Source organism: Mirounga leonina, unplaced genomic scaffold (genome assembly GCF_011800145.1).
Source record: "Mirounga leonina isolate KUSES-001 unplaced genomic scaffold, KU_Mleo_1.0 Mir_125, whole genome shotgun sequence".
Taxonomy (NCBI): domain Eukaryota; kingdom Metazoa; phylum Chordata; class Mammalia; order Carnivora; family Phocidae; genus Mirounga; species Mirounga leonina.
In genome coordinates, this window is record NW_023270305.1 from 6,571,928 (window position 1) to 6,586,497 (window position 14,570).

The 14,570-nt window shown below is 43.3% G+C and overlaps 1 long non-coding RNA gene across 1 annotated transcript in view; it reads left to right on the top strand.

The window, feature by feature from the left end:
• Nucleotides 1-14,570, top strand: part of LOC118007614 — a 97,552-nt gene that overhangs the window by 45,090 nt on the left and 37,892 nt on the right. The window contains exons 2-4 of the long non-coding RNA XR_004678439.1: nt 6,255-7,159; nt 7,478-7,712; nt 9,876-9,942. This is a non-coding gene — a long non-coding RNA (uncharacterized LOC118007614). The remainder of the gene's footprint in view (nt 1-6,254; nt 7,160-7,477; nt 7,713-9,875; nt 9,943-14,570) is intronic.

Consider the following 14,570-nt stretch of genomic DNA (forward strand, 5'->3'; position numbering starts at 1 on the left):
TCGGTAAACTTGGTCTTGGCTGGCTGTTCTTGCTGATCTTCTGGGGGAGGGGCCTGTTGCCATGGTTCCCAAATGTCTTTGCCGGAGGAGGAATTGCCCTGCCCTTGCTAGTCCGGGCTAAGTAATCTGCTCGGGTTTGTTCTTGGGAGCTGTTGTTCCCTGCAAGCTTTCCGTATGGCTTTGGAGGAAGAGAGTGAAAATGGTGACCTCCCAGTCTCTGCCCCGGAGGAGCCGAGAACTCAGGGCCCCGCTCCTCAGTGCGCCCCCAGAGAAAAGCAGTCAGTCACTCCCATCTCCCCGGTCTCCGGCTGCACTCCATGCTCACCCAGCCTGTGACTGAGCATTTCTATCTCTGGCACCTGACCCCGTGTGGAGTCTCCAAACCCAGCAGATCCCTGCGGTGCGCTCCCGCACCTCTCCTCCCGGGGGAAGAAGGTGAGTTTCCCTGGATCTGCTGCTTGTTGGGTCCCTGCTGGAGGAGCAGTGGCCCGACTGTGCCGTGGGTCACGGTTTATGGCAACCCCGAGCTGAGAGCCCGCACCTGGGCTCCATCTCTGCAGCCGGCTTCCCCACTCTGATACCTGGGAGCTCTGCCACACTCAGGCACCCCCGGTCTTTCTGTGACCCCGAGGGTCCTGAGACCACACTGTCCCGTGAGGATTCCACCCCCCACTTAGCCACTGGAGTGACGTCCCTCAGCGGAGCTGACTTCTAAAAGTTCTGATTTTGTGCTCCGCTGCTCTATCACTTGCCAGAAGTGGCCTATGGAGGCCTCCTCTTCCGCCGTCTATCCTCCCAAATATCGCCTCAGATTCACTTCTCCGCACGTCCTACCTTCCAGAAAGTGGTCGTTTTTCTGTTGAGAGAGTTGTTGCTCTTCTTTTCTTCGATCTCCTGTTGAGTTTGTAGGTGTTCAGAATGGTTTGATCCCTATCCAGCTGAATTCCTGGGACCAGATGAAATCCAGGTCTCCTACTCCTCTGCCATCGTGCTCCGCCCCCATTTTGAGGATCTTATCTCCTATAAATATTGGCAACATTGTAGATTTTCTCAAGCCCTCCAACTCAAGAGAAGGTTCTAAATCAAAGGGAGTAGGAGGACAAAGGTAGCAGTCTCATAGACAGGATACAGTTGTGCAGATCTAAGTGGCTTTTAGCAGTGTACCATGAGTAATTTCAAGATAAATATGTACAAAGGCATTTTCTTGAAAGTCATTTTAATTTAAGAATTAATCGGGTGTGAAAAATTGAAGGAAGTCTTAAAGTACTTAGATGGTTTAATAGGACCTGGAGAAAACTGATATTCTATGCCCATTTCTTTTTCTCTCCTAAAGAAAGTACAAATATCAGATTCTAAAATGTGCTGCATTTCTTCTAGAGATTTTGGAGGGATCTTAAACTCTACAGGCTTACCAAAGTCTACATATATAAGTTCATGACTTTGCCTTCTGAACTGTGGGAGTCTGAGGTAGGAGGTCTCTGACACCTGGAACTTAAGTAGTTTTTGTTTCTATGGTATGTGTTCTAGAGTTCTTTGGAACTCTGAGTCAGGAAAGTAGTTTCATGTTGTGATACCAAGAATATATTGCAATGTATACAACTCCTGATTCTCTTAGAGGGAAGTAATAGATATTTTTATTCCTCAGTTATAAAACATCCCAGCTGTTTGGTCATTGAATGCGATTGTGTTTTCAAAACCCATTATTTCTCAACAGAATATATCTTGGTTGTTACTTCTGAATAATGACTGAGCTGGTGGTTTTGAGGAGCTATAATCCACATTCTCTCTACCTGCCCAAGAACTAAGAACTTGCCAAACTAAGATATATAGATGTGCGTGTGTGTGTGTGTGTGTGCGTGTGTATTTTACGTGTGATATTTGGTTGAAAGATAGGGGTAGTAGAGGAAAGAGTGGAAATTTTAAAGACTTTCAAGCTCTAGTGGCAAAGGCAGGTGACTCAGAATTCTGTATTTCATTGACCTAGTGGGATAAATAGTTTTTAAGAGAATTCTTTGTGTTTCTGATCAATCAGTTTCATTTCTACTCCCTGTCCACTGCCATTCTCTTCACCATCTCACACTTATCTCTTTGATTCAGTTTCCCTCTTTAGGTATAACTAGAAAAGTGATGTTCCTATTGCTTTGGTTACAATCGTGGCTAATGGAATGCTTTCGGTAAATTCTGTTTCCCTGCATCTTCTTTTACGTTGTATCCCAAGGTCTGTTTGCATCTGCTTCTTCTTGTTTGACAAGCCAAAGTGCCTTCTCCCAGTATCTTGTCACATGGTATCTGTTAGGCTCCAGAACCAATGTGCTTTTCTTTTAAAAATATTACAGATGCACTTGGGGGAATGTAAAGAAGGGCCTGAAGGTTTCTGAAAGGAGCACTGACATAAACAAACACTGTCAAATGAAACTGCACAGGACCATTTGCATCTGAATTTGAACTCCTAAACTTTACTGGTTTTCTTTTGCTCATCTTGGACGACTCTTCCATGGATTCTCTCTCTTCTTGAATTTTTCCTGTGGCGTGATGTTACCTGTAGTGTGTGACATCCTGATATCCTGCCCTGGATTCTAATGGGCACCCTTGACTTCCCACCCAGCCTGCTCAGTGCCTTTGTCTTTGTCTCACTGAGTCTGGAATTTGTAATACAGGACAGCTCAGCCCTGTCCAGCCTACACTGGGCAATTCTTGGTTCCCGGTCTTCGGTTTACCTTTGATTCTGCCATTCACAGGTGGTATGGGGAAGCTGTGTGCTGGATCTCTTTTCTATTTTTTTGGAAGCATCTCTTTCAGTATTAATCTCTGTTCTGATTTCATAACCAAACTGACACTTCCATGCATACTCTGTCTCATATCCATATCATTCATTGACTCATGATTCTATATTTTATTGATCTGTTGGCATGAAATTATTTTCAGCTAATTATTTGTGTTATATTGGTGTTTATAATCATGATAGCCTATTAGCCAGCAAATATTCATTATAATCATGTGTGTGTGTTTTATCAATTATAATTTTTATTTTCAAGTATCATTAATTCATTTTTACTTCTGACTTTGTGAAGTGCTTGTCTTCTGACTTTGTCCATGGTCCAAGATGTTGCATCCAAGAGAAGAAAATCTCAGTTCTCTCCAGAATCCCAGTATCTCTATGCCACTCAGTTTCTGGCAAACCATCTCTGGGAGGTAGATTGAGGGAAGTTCCTCATCTTATCTGAGTGTTGCCCATTGAGGGCTGGGCATAATAGATATAGTCTTTAAGATTTAAGATGGCCACCTATTTGGGACTGGAGAGGATGCTAGATGTTGTGTCTTAGAGAGGTGCCAAAGCATGTGCTAGGACCACAAGCCCACTCCAAATGATGATAGTGTAAGGAAGAGGAGTCAGGGTAAAGCCTTGGAACACTCTTGTCTGCCAAAGTATTGCTTGGGAACATCCTTGCTCATTCCGCTTGCACAGGCCACCTGCTACACACCCTGATAGCACTAGATACCCCTCAACCATTGCTGTCACCTCACAGTGAGTAATATGTATCATTAGTAGAATTGGTTGTGTAATGTCTGGCTTATTCTCCAGACAGAAAGCTCTAGGAGAGCAGATACCAGGTCTTTTCCTCATCACTGTATCCCCAGAGCCAAGCACAGTAATTAGAAACATATTAGGAACACAGTGCATATCTACGGAATGACTGAATAATTGAAGGGAAGAAGGAAAGAAGGAGAATGTTTCCTTCTTGGAGTACATGCATCTCATTCCCCACTTTTCTATCTAATGAGGGATTTCTGCCAAATGTTCTTGATTGTCTCTTACTAGGCCTTATTCCTCCCTGATGAAGTCAAGTGAATTTCTGTGTTAAGAGGAGACAGTGATTGGCACATGTTCCTTGATCAGGTAGAGATAATGCATCAGAAGTCTTAAGCAAATAGAATCCACTCTCCTCAAGCAGTGCGTGAATGTGATCCTGAGCAGAAATGTTTGCTCTGTAGACTCAATATTTCCCTCCAGCATACTAGTCCAAGATCTAACATGGGCACAGGGAGTATTAGGAAGTTCCTTGTTATCACATTTCTAAGCCATACCATCCAAAATTACTTTTATCAGGAGTTAAGATGACATTTTGATTCTCATCTACCTGGCTCCTTTTTATCTCTCTCTTAATTGGTTTTGAACATGGGCAAGAAACAGCGGTCTCATTTCTTTGGCTACCTAAAACCCCAGTAGTTCTTATGCATAGAGAGAATCCAGGAAAAATCAACATAGATACATCATGGGTTGAAAAGTTTTGGCTCCAAAGGGGAAAATGAGATTCAAGACTGGACACAGAATAAAGCTTTGAGAACAAAGGATTTTCCTTGGATTCTGAGAGCCAGTGAGCCTCCTGAAATTGTGTGCAAAATGTTCTGTGTATAGGATCCAGAGGTTTCATCAGATTATCAAAAAAGTTGCTGAACCTCTATTTTAAGGGGGCTTAGACAGACTTTGAGTTTGTCTCCTGACAACCAGAAATTTGGCCTCATCTTCCCATCCTCCCCCTTGCCTGAAGTGTCTTGCAGATCCCCTCATCATACCCTTCAGAGCTCAGTTTGAGCCCCAGCCTGCGCTGCCTTCCCCTCCCCTCCCAGCCAGCAGGAATCCCGCCATCCTGTGGCTCTGGCCTCCTTATGGACTGTCTTCCTCTCCCGTTTTCTCAACTGAAGCATGAGCTCCTGAGAACAGGGTCAGGTTGTTCAATAGTTGCTCTGTGTCACCCAAGCTGCTTGGCGTATCATGTCATTTCTGAATTCCACTCTCTTGCCTGCCCTAATATGAGTCCTGGGAGGGATTCATTAGACGTATCTTTCAGAGGAAGGGAGACTCTCAGAGTAAGTGTCTCCCCTCCAGGCAAAAAGCCAGGAAACAGCAGAGCCAGGATTCACACTTGGGTCTCCTGGTCCTAGTTCAGGGCTGCTCCTTCTCCCGGTGCAGCTGCTCTTGGCAGGAATTGCCCCTAACTTCCTACCCTAGAGCTCTTCTCCCTAGTAGATATGTCTTTGTTGGAGAACACTCCTGCATGACCCTGCTGGATCACGGAGGTAAGAGAGGGCTGTGTGGACAAGTAGCACTTGAATTTCCTGCATGAGACACTGAAGAGAATTTGGAGTTGAGTGTTTCCCTCTCCAAAAACAAGCAAACAAACAAACAAATGGATGACTACATTTTGCAAAAGATCAGGAGGAATTACACATAAACATGACCAGTGAAACATTCCCTAAGGAGGGCTGGACAGAAAGATTTTGAACAGGAAGGTTTCATTTTTCTGTCTGTGATCTCCTACTCTTGGTTCAGCTGGTTAAGAAAAATCACTATAGGGCACCTGGGTGGCTCAGTTGGTTAAGCGACTGCCTTCGGCTCAGGTCATGATCCTGGAGTCCCAGGTCGAGTCCCGCATCGGGCTCCCTGCTTGGCGGAGTCTGCTTCTCCCTCTGACCCTCCCCCCTCTCATGTGCTCTCTCTCTCATTCTCTCTCTCTCAAATAAATAAATAAAATCTTAAAAAAAAGAAAAAGAAAAATCACTATACACAGTTGTCTCAAGGGTCAGGGAAAGGTGGTGATTTGTATTTTGAGTCGGTGGAGCAGAGGGAAGAGACTCACCGGAGAGGAGGAGAGCAGGGGATGATATACCAGAAGGCAGTGGGGAGAAGGTGCACAGAGACAAGGAAACTGGAATAGAAGGGGCATGAGAAGGTTAGCCCCGGAAATTCGCAGTGTCTTGGGGAGAGCTGAACCACCCCCAGGTGAGGCCCAGAGATTAAATCCAATTTTATTTAGATCTTCCAAGTCAAGGTGACTTCGACAGACATTTGGATGCCAATAGATTGACAGTAGCCCTCTCTACATTTTCAGAATGAGGAGCAGTAGGTGGATGATAAAGGGAGCATGATGTTTTATGAAAAAAGAAAAAAAAAAAGGAATCGTTCCGTTTCCCAAAGTCCTACATTTTGGAGGAGGGAAGGTGTTAGCTGAAAACTTTCCTGATGATGAAAGTTGAATCATCTGCTGAAGAGCAAACTTGATGGCATTTAAAATGCATGGGTTTTATCTCCAGAGCAGACATATGGATGCTCTGATGCTTCTTAGCAAACTCCAGGCTTCAGTCTCCTGCGAAGAGCTGTTCCTGGGTCTAAGAGATAGGTGACAATGCACATGTTATAATCTCTAAAACAAAAGCCTATTATGTTCTAATTTGGCTGTTCATCGGCTTAACAGGAATGGAAAGGGGGCAGGAAGTGAGGAGGTGACAGTTTCTGGCTGCTGATGACCCGCAGAGCCCACGGAGTGACCGCAGATAACGCCCCATCTTTCTCAGCCACCCAGACTCACTGAACTTCGATCCTGCAGCTCCTGACAAGGGCCAAGGGAAGCAGAGAATGGCAGCTGCATCAGTTGTGGCGGGAGTGATTCTTGGTGCCTCTCTGTCCCGTTGTTCCCTGAAGCCGAAGCTGTGGGTCTGGGCAATCTGCACAGCGAGGCGTCTAGAACCTCTGAGGGATGCTGCAGTCTAGAACAATCCCTGGCCTAAGTCAAGAATGGAAACATGGCTCTTCCCTCAGGGGCTGATGATGTCACCGGAGCAGTGAGTTATATTCCCTTCAAAAGGACCCATGCTGCAGCTTCCTCCACTGCTGTCTTTACTCCCTGGACAACCAGCTCCCACTGCTCCTTAGAGGCCGGGTGCCCAGTGTGCGGGCTTTCATACACCACCTCCCCGAATCCTCATCAAAACCCGACGGCAAGGGCGCTGTCATCCTAACTACGCAGGAGAATACTGAGACTCGGAAACTTAAGTGACTCATTTCCCATCTGAGTGGATTACTCAGGAAAAGAAAAGGAAATTAGCATGAGATTTGGGAGCAAGTATTGAATAACGACTATCAGCAAAGGGCTTTTTGCTTAGACAAATCTGAGTTGGAAGCCCAGCTCTTCAACTTCCGGGCTGTGTGAGCTTGGGCAAGTCCCTCAGCTGCTCTGAGGCTCACTTTCTCCACCTGCAATGTGAAGATAATCCTACTACCTATTCCAGGCCTCCTGAGTGGCAGGTGATCCAGAATTTTATCTAATCATCTCCTTGCTTTTATTAAATGACGGTTATTTTTTCTCTGCTCACCAATCAGGTAAGCCTGTCATATGACTCCCTACAGGGTACGATGGTCTTTAAGGTAATTCTTTTTAAAGCGTCTCTCAAGATTTCAGCTCTGGAAGGGCATTCTTTTTACAGGTTTGGGAGGTGGTGATAAATGACTAAGGGCCGGACCTCAGTCCCACTAAGTTCCATTTTAATCTCTGTGTTTACCATCAGTGTTGTTACTCCTAGCACAACTGAGACTACCTGGAGTTTGCAAAAGGAACATGAGTAACCACTGTATCAATGATCTATGGCTGTGTAACCAAACACCTCAAACTTCAAACAAAAATTATTTATTATTGCTTAGGATTTTGTGGTTCTTCTGCTGGTCTCTCCTGGGTTCTCTCCTATGGTTGAAGAATGGAATGGAATGGCTGGATAGTCCAAGGTGACCTGGCACAGACGTCTGGGAGTTGGTGCTGCTTCTGAGCCTGGGCACCTCGATTTTCCTCTACACGGCTGTTCATCCTCGGGTAGACTTATCAGCTTCCTCACAGCACGGCTGCCTCAGGGCAGAGCTCCAAGAGGACAAGTGCCTGTGTGTAAGCATCTATCAAGCTTCTGCCTGAGTCATGATTGTTCGTGGCCCACTGGCCAAAACGATTCACATGGCCAAGCTCAGTGTCACGTGGGAGGTGACGTAGACTTTATCCCTTGATGGGTAAAGTGGCAAAGGATTTTGGCCATTTTTGAATCCATCACAATTACAAGCATAAAATATAAAAAATAAATAAATAAAGGGAAGGCATCTGGAAGATATAATAAGAATAAAAAGAATCCAACCTGCAGTGTAAGGATTTCTTGTCTTCCTTGCCTCTGAGAGCTTTCAAGCCCTGCCCTAACCCATATCCTTTCTGAGTGAAGCACCACCCACTAGCCCTTGGGCGAGCAAACTTAGTAGGAACCTTGCCTGTCTCCTTCCTTTGCATCCCCTGGCAGGTTGCTAAAGCACCATCTGACATATTCTCCTTTGGGAACTGCTGTACTCCTTTATTTCTTAAACTTTGTTCGGGGGACAACTTTACTTCTATAGTCTCCTCACCCCCTGCCCCAAGACCCCTCCAGCCCAGTAACCGGGATCTGCTTCCAGGACTGAGGGATGTGATGGATCAACTGATCTATTATTACTACAATAATTTTTGCTAATTGAAACTGCAATGTAATTATTACTTTTTGTTAATCCTATTAACATTTCGGAGACTACCTTTTAGCCTTATTTTAATTAATAGAGAAATATAAGTATTTCTTATGAAAATGGCTTATTATTATACTTACTGTTGCCTCACATGCCTTTTGAATTAAAATTCTAAACTAAGCGTCTTTCCAAATCTCTTTTTGTATCGGTGTTTACATAAATATTAATCTAATCAACACACAGTATATAAACAAATATTTTGAATTTTTAAGATCTGACTAATATTACATTTGTGTGGTGGTGCTAAAAAATATTTAATCAATCTCCTGATGATGAACATTTAGGTTGTTGTCATTTCTTTTACTAGAATAAACCATGTTGCAATGAATACCCTTTACATACAACTTAATAAACTTATTATGATTGCTTTTTTAGTATATATTTCTGGAAATGGGATCACTGGGCCAAAGGATACATAGAATTTATACAACCGACTTTGTCAGTTTGCTTATTAAATAATTTTACGAGTTCATATTCCCAAGGATTATGCGCAAGGACAAGAACACCCCTGTCCTCCCAGCTTTCTTGTGATGATGTTTAAAAGCCCAAGTTTTGTTTTGTTTTGTTTTTCCAAGAGAACAAGCAACGAGCTAAAAGTTGAGTATTTCAGCCCGGGGAAAGAGGAAAATCCTAAACTAAACAACTTGATTTTCTGACAGCCTGAGAGCAGCCCAGCTGAGAACATCTCAGCCCAGGGCTCCCTGGAGACTGAGAGGAGAGAGAAGTCAGAAAAGCAATTGAAGGAAAAGCCCAGTCCCCTGCGCTCAGTGAAACAGCAGTCTCCTCGCTGCTGATCAGGCCTCACGCAGGGGCCCCCAGGACCGGGTCAGGGCACATCCAAGGGGGCCTCCAAGGCCAGACTGTTGACACCTACCCCCCGCAGAAGGACCCTCCCCCACTTCAGAGGCTGTGATATTTCTCAAACCTAATTCAAATCCCTCACTGTCCTGTGATGACCATAAGGTACCAAAATAGCCCTGTCTCCTATGGGACAGGTATCATTTCCACTCAGCCCTGATCACTGCTTAAGTTTTGGGACCGCTATGAGTTGGCAAGGAAAAAGTCCTCATTTATCCTTTGACAAGCTGAACAGAAGTATTCCAGGTACCCACCATGGACACAACCTTTCCTGCGACTCAAAACCCCAAACTCCATCTCCCTTACTCATTGCTTTCCCCCCAAAACCTTCTCTCGTTACACTTAGAACTTCCTTCTACTTACATGTAGGACTCTGCAACAGAAAATAGTTAAAAGAATTTTGACATTTGGAGGCTCGTCTCAAATAGTATTAGAAAAGGGATTTTTATCTCTTTGTTATGCTCTAAGCGTCCTGATTAATGTCTGAAGTAACTCTGGGGATTTTTTTGTGAAGGTCTTCACAGGGCTTTGCCTGGGGTCTTAACGCAAGGGGAATGCATGCACTGGGGCTGGGGCTGGATATTAGAGAGCTTCAACTATTTTGCTTCCATTTTGCTTATAAAATATTATATGTATATATTTTCTCTTCTAGGCCAGGGGTAACTGCTGAGGAAGAAATGCACCGGCCAAGTCTTACCCTGTGGCAACCTTTTGGTAAGGTGAGGGCCTTCCAGAATTCTGAATATCAAAGTAAATCTTTGTTATAATAATATCTTACTTCTTCATACTTGAATGCAAAAATTTGATGGCTTTTCATTTTTATTATTTATTCATGTCAGAGCAAAAGGTGCCCTTAGGAATCAATCTTTTAATTCAAATCCCTCATTTGGAAAAACTGCAGCCCAGAGAGAGGACACAAGGTGCCTAAGTGCATATATATCTTGTTACCAACCAAGCTCTGGACCAAAGTGTAATCCTTATGATGTGTGGTGAGAGGGATTTCCTTTGCCTCTGTTTTAGAGCTTTTCAGGGGATCCATTTTGAACCTATTTCTAAGTGGTCTTCAGGCACCCGGCACAGTGGTGGGCACTTTACAGTTTATCACACCAATTATCCTCATAATTCTATCAGTACCATTATCCTCATTTTACAAGGAAGGTTTTGGAGAGGTTTTACAAGTTGCCTAATACAATGTATTCATTTTTTATGCCTTCCATAACAAATTATCACAAATTTAGTGTTGTGACACAAATTTGTCCTCTTACTGTTTAATAGCTCATAAGAATGAAATGGGGTCTCATTAGGACAAAACAGGATGCTCAGAGCATTGTTTTCCTTCATGGAGGCTCTGTGTGAGAATCTGTTTTCTTGCTTTCTCTGGTTGCTAGAGGCTTCATGGCTCATGGGCACCTTCCTTGATCTTCACAGCCAGCAACAATGGGCCTGATCCTTACATTATAGCTCTCTGATCCTTTGTCTTCCATCTTGTCTCTCTCTAACTACAGCCAGGAAAGGTACTCTGCTTTTAAGGACTTCTGTGATTATTAGCTCAGGCTCACTCAGATAATCTAGGACAATCTCCCCATCCTCAGGGTTTGTAAACCAGTTGCAAATCCCTTTTTTCCATATAGGGTAACATATTCACATGTTAGAGCATGAGCATACTGGGGAAAGTCATTATTCTGCCTACCCCAGTCTACCCTCTGGTCCTCAAAGACATCTGTCCTACATGCAAAATACATTCTTCCTATGTCAAGTTCTCCAAAGTCTCAACCATTATGTGAGAGAAGCTAGTATGTGGCAGGGTAGGCCTCTGGTTCCAAAGCCCATTTGATGGCTGGCCAACAGCACATGCTGCCATTTTGCTAAAACATGGAGATGCTGTTCTTTTACTGATTTGCATGAGCTCCCAAATCACAGAGAGTTAAACTGTCAGCTCTGTGAAGGCAGGAGACTGTCTAGTCTGTTAGTCATTCCATCCCAGCACCTACCACAAAGCAAGCACTCAAATTTTGCAAAGCAAATGAATGTGGAAGAAAGCAAGTATTTAAGTAAATCAATGGCATAAGCAGTTGTATGGAGACATAGAGTCATTACTTATTTTTCCTGTTGCAAAAAACCTTGAATTCTCAGTGTTTTTCTGAGCCATTTGAAAACAGATTTCAAACCTTAGCAGAGCCAAAGTTGCTCTTCCAGGTAAACTTATCCAGCTGCCTATGCTCCATCTGGGTTTTAATTACTAGTAAATGTCTTTTCAGGCACTGTGATTCTACCAAAATTGGATCCCAGCCCATGGATTCTGTTTTAGGTTTAAATATAGCCACTGAACTTATAGATTGCCAAATATTTGTTATTCTCAGTATACTTGGGTGTATTCTGGGTAAGCATCCTGATTATTTTTGTAGATAGAATACTCTGCTGTCATTTTTCCTAACATCCCCCTCCCGTGATGATTTCTCCAAAAGAACACAGGAGAAAACAGTATCATTTTCGCAAAAAAGTATTTACAAAAATAATTTAGCTTAGGGGTGCCTGGGTGGCTCAGTCAGTTAAGCATCCAACTCTTGATTTCTGTTCAGGTCATGATCTCAGGGTCATGAGATTGAGCCCCACATCAGTCTCCACACTAGATGTGGAACCTGTTTAAGATTCTCTCTCTCCCTCTGCCCTCCCCACCCCCCGCACCATGTTCCTGCTTTCTACCTCTCTGAAAAAAAAAAAAAAATTAGCTTAGATTAGTACTAGCCAGGACTGGGAGTGGGAACAGGGATTAACTGTGAATGAGCACAAAGGATTTTACTGTAGTGATAGAAGTGTTCTAAAACTGGGTTTTGATGATAGTTGCACAACTGAGTAATTTCTCTAAAGATTTTTAAATTGCGCACTTAAAATACGTGAATTTTCTGGTACATAAATTATACCCCAATAAAATTGTTAACAAAGTAATTTGCCTATCATCCACTCAAAAGCACTGTCCATGTTTTGTGTTAAATGTGATTATTTTTTACCAAAGCAGTCTCTAAATACAGTTTCCATAATAATGAAACCTAAACTTCTTCAACTGTATCTTGGTCTATTAATAAGCAGAGCTGAGCATGGTCACACTTAGCTGCCCCAGAAGTAAACATGTCATGCTTGTTTGCCTTTTTCTTCCCAAACAATTCAAGAGCAAATAGACATTCATTCTTAATCTTTGCAAAATTTTGATATTTAGTTTATCTTAAATTTATCGGAGTAATTGTTTTGATATGATTCAGAACCATGCATTTTTTATGTCCTGTGATTCATTTCAAAGGAGTAATTCAACCCCCAGTCCATCAGTGTGCTTTTATAAAGACAATTCAGTTTCCCATGACAAATAAAACCAATATGCTGCTATATACACAGTAGTCAGATAAACAAAAAGAGAAAACCTCATACTTACCAGCTTTTCAGCGTTTGTGGACTTGAACATCAGCCACTTAAATGCATTTATGGGCAAATATACACAGTATCAAATATAGAAACGTGTACACTGTTGCAAAAAAATATTCTTTAAGGGATTACTAGGTTTAGGGGCACCTGGGTGGCTTAGTCAGTTGAGTGGTTGAGCAACAGACTCTTGATTTCGGCTCAGGTCATGATCTCAGGGTCTTGCGATGGAGCCCTGCCTCAGGCTCTGCACTGAGCATGGAGCCTGCTTAAGATTCTCCTCCTCCCTCTCTCTTTGCATCTACCCACCCCCGCATCCTGCTCACTCACATGCTCTCTCTTCATTCTGAAATTGTATAAATAACTCAGGAGCTTGATGGACAATTCTGTGTTCCTTAGACAGGGACTTGGACTGGCCCTCTCCTCATTAGAGAGAACATCATGGTACAAGTTTAGAGTCTCCAGGCTTGGTTCCTATGTGGACCTTCGGCTTCATTTCTTGCTCTCTAGTCCAGTGTTTCTTCCCCATGAGGATCATTGACAAACCTGGTGGAGCTTGTAGAAGTGCAAATTCCAAACCTATGGAAGCAGAATCTCCAAGGTAGGATTCCAGGACTCAGCATCTTTAACAAGAGCAACAGGTCATTATTATAATGCACGTTAATATCTAAAATATTTGATCTGAGGATCTTGCCAATATTTAAAGATTCAGTATGGACTCTTCAGATTTATTAGCATTACAAGAAAAAGTGTTTCAAAGCAGCGTTTATCAAGCTTTAATGTGCACATGGATCACCTAGGGATCTTGTTAAGATGCCGACTCTGATTTCAGAGGTCTGGAGAGGAGCCTGCGTTTCTGCATTCTAACAAGACGCAGGGATGCTGCTGTTGCTGGTCCATGGGCCAGACTTTGATTAACGGGCCTTCAAAGCATATTCAGGCCATGCTAGAGGATCAGAATGCCTCCCAGAGGACAGAGCGCAGCGGCTGCCCCAGAGACCATTCTGTGTGAATGCCCTTCCAACTGGAATGAGAGCAAGTGTGCTTCTGGGAATCTGGGCTAGGTGTAGGGGTCCGATGCCTCTCTCAGGCTGCAGAGAATGGAGCCAAGGAAGGGACGAAAGTAACTGTGGGGAGGTCAGGAGAGGCATAACCTGGGAATGGAGCCATTTAGGAGGTCTACCTGATCACAATGTAAGGGCCAGAGAAACAAGGCACGTAGACCCTGGAAATAGAGACTGAAGATGGAGAACAAAGTCAACATGTCTGGAAAAAAGGACAGGAGGCAAACCTAGGGTTCCCTGAATGCTGAGAGGTATCTGCAGGGGACATTTACAGAATGTCTGCCACTTCACCATAGGTGGGGAGGAAGCCACTATGAACTCAGCATCCTCTGTTCAATCCTGGATGCATAATGTTCATACTTTTATGGGGCCATAAATTATTTTTTAAATGATCTATCCTAATTATTTGAAGGAGTAGTTCCCAAACTAAAATATGCCCAAGAATCACGCAGGGAACCTGGCCCTTTCCTGGTTGAAATTCAGAGCATTATTTGTCCTCCAGGAAAACTGTAAGGTAGTATTGTGTATCCAGAATAATACAGAGTAGCAATGAAATGAAATAAAATGAAATAAATAGTATTGATTGTATCATTACTCTGCAGTGTGATATTGCTCAGTTTTCCTCTCAAACCTTAGCTTTTTCTGCAAGAAGTCCCGCCCCCCATGCAACAATAACTACTGGTGTGTGTGTGAGAGAGAGAGAGAGAGATTGATTTTATAATTCTATAGTTAGCAAGTTCTTTTTTTATTATTTTATTTATTTATTTTTTTGGAGAGAGAGCCAGAAAGAGAGCACAAGTGGGGGAGCAGAGGGGCAAAGGGAGAAGGAGAGAGAGAGAGAAGCTTAAGCAGGCTCCATGCCCAGCATAGAG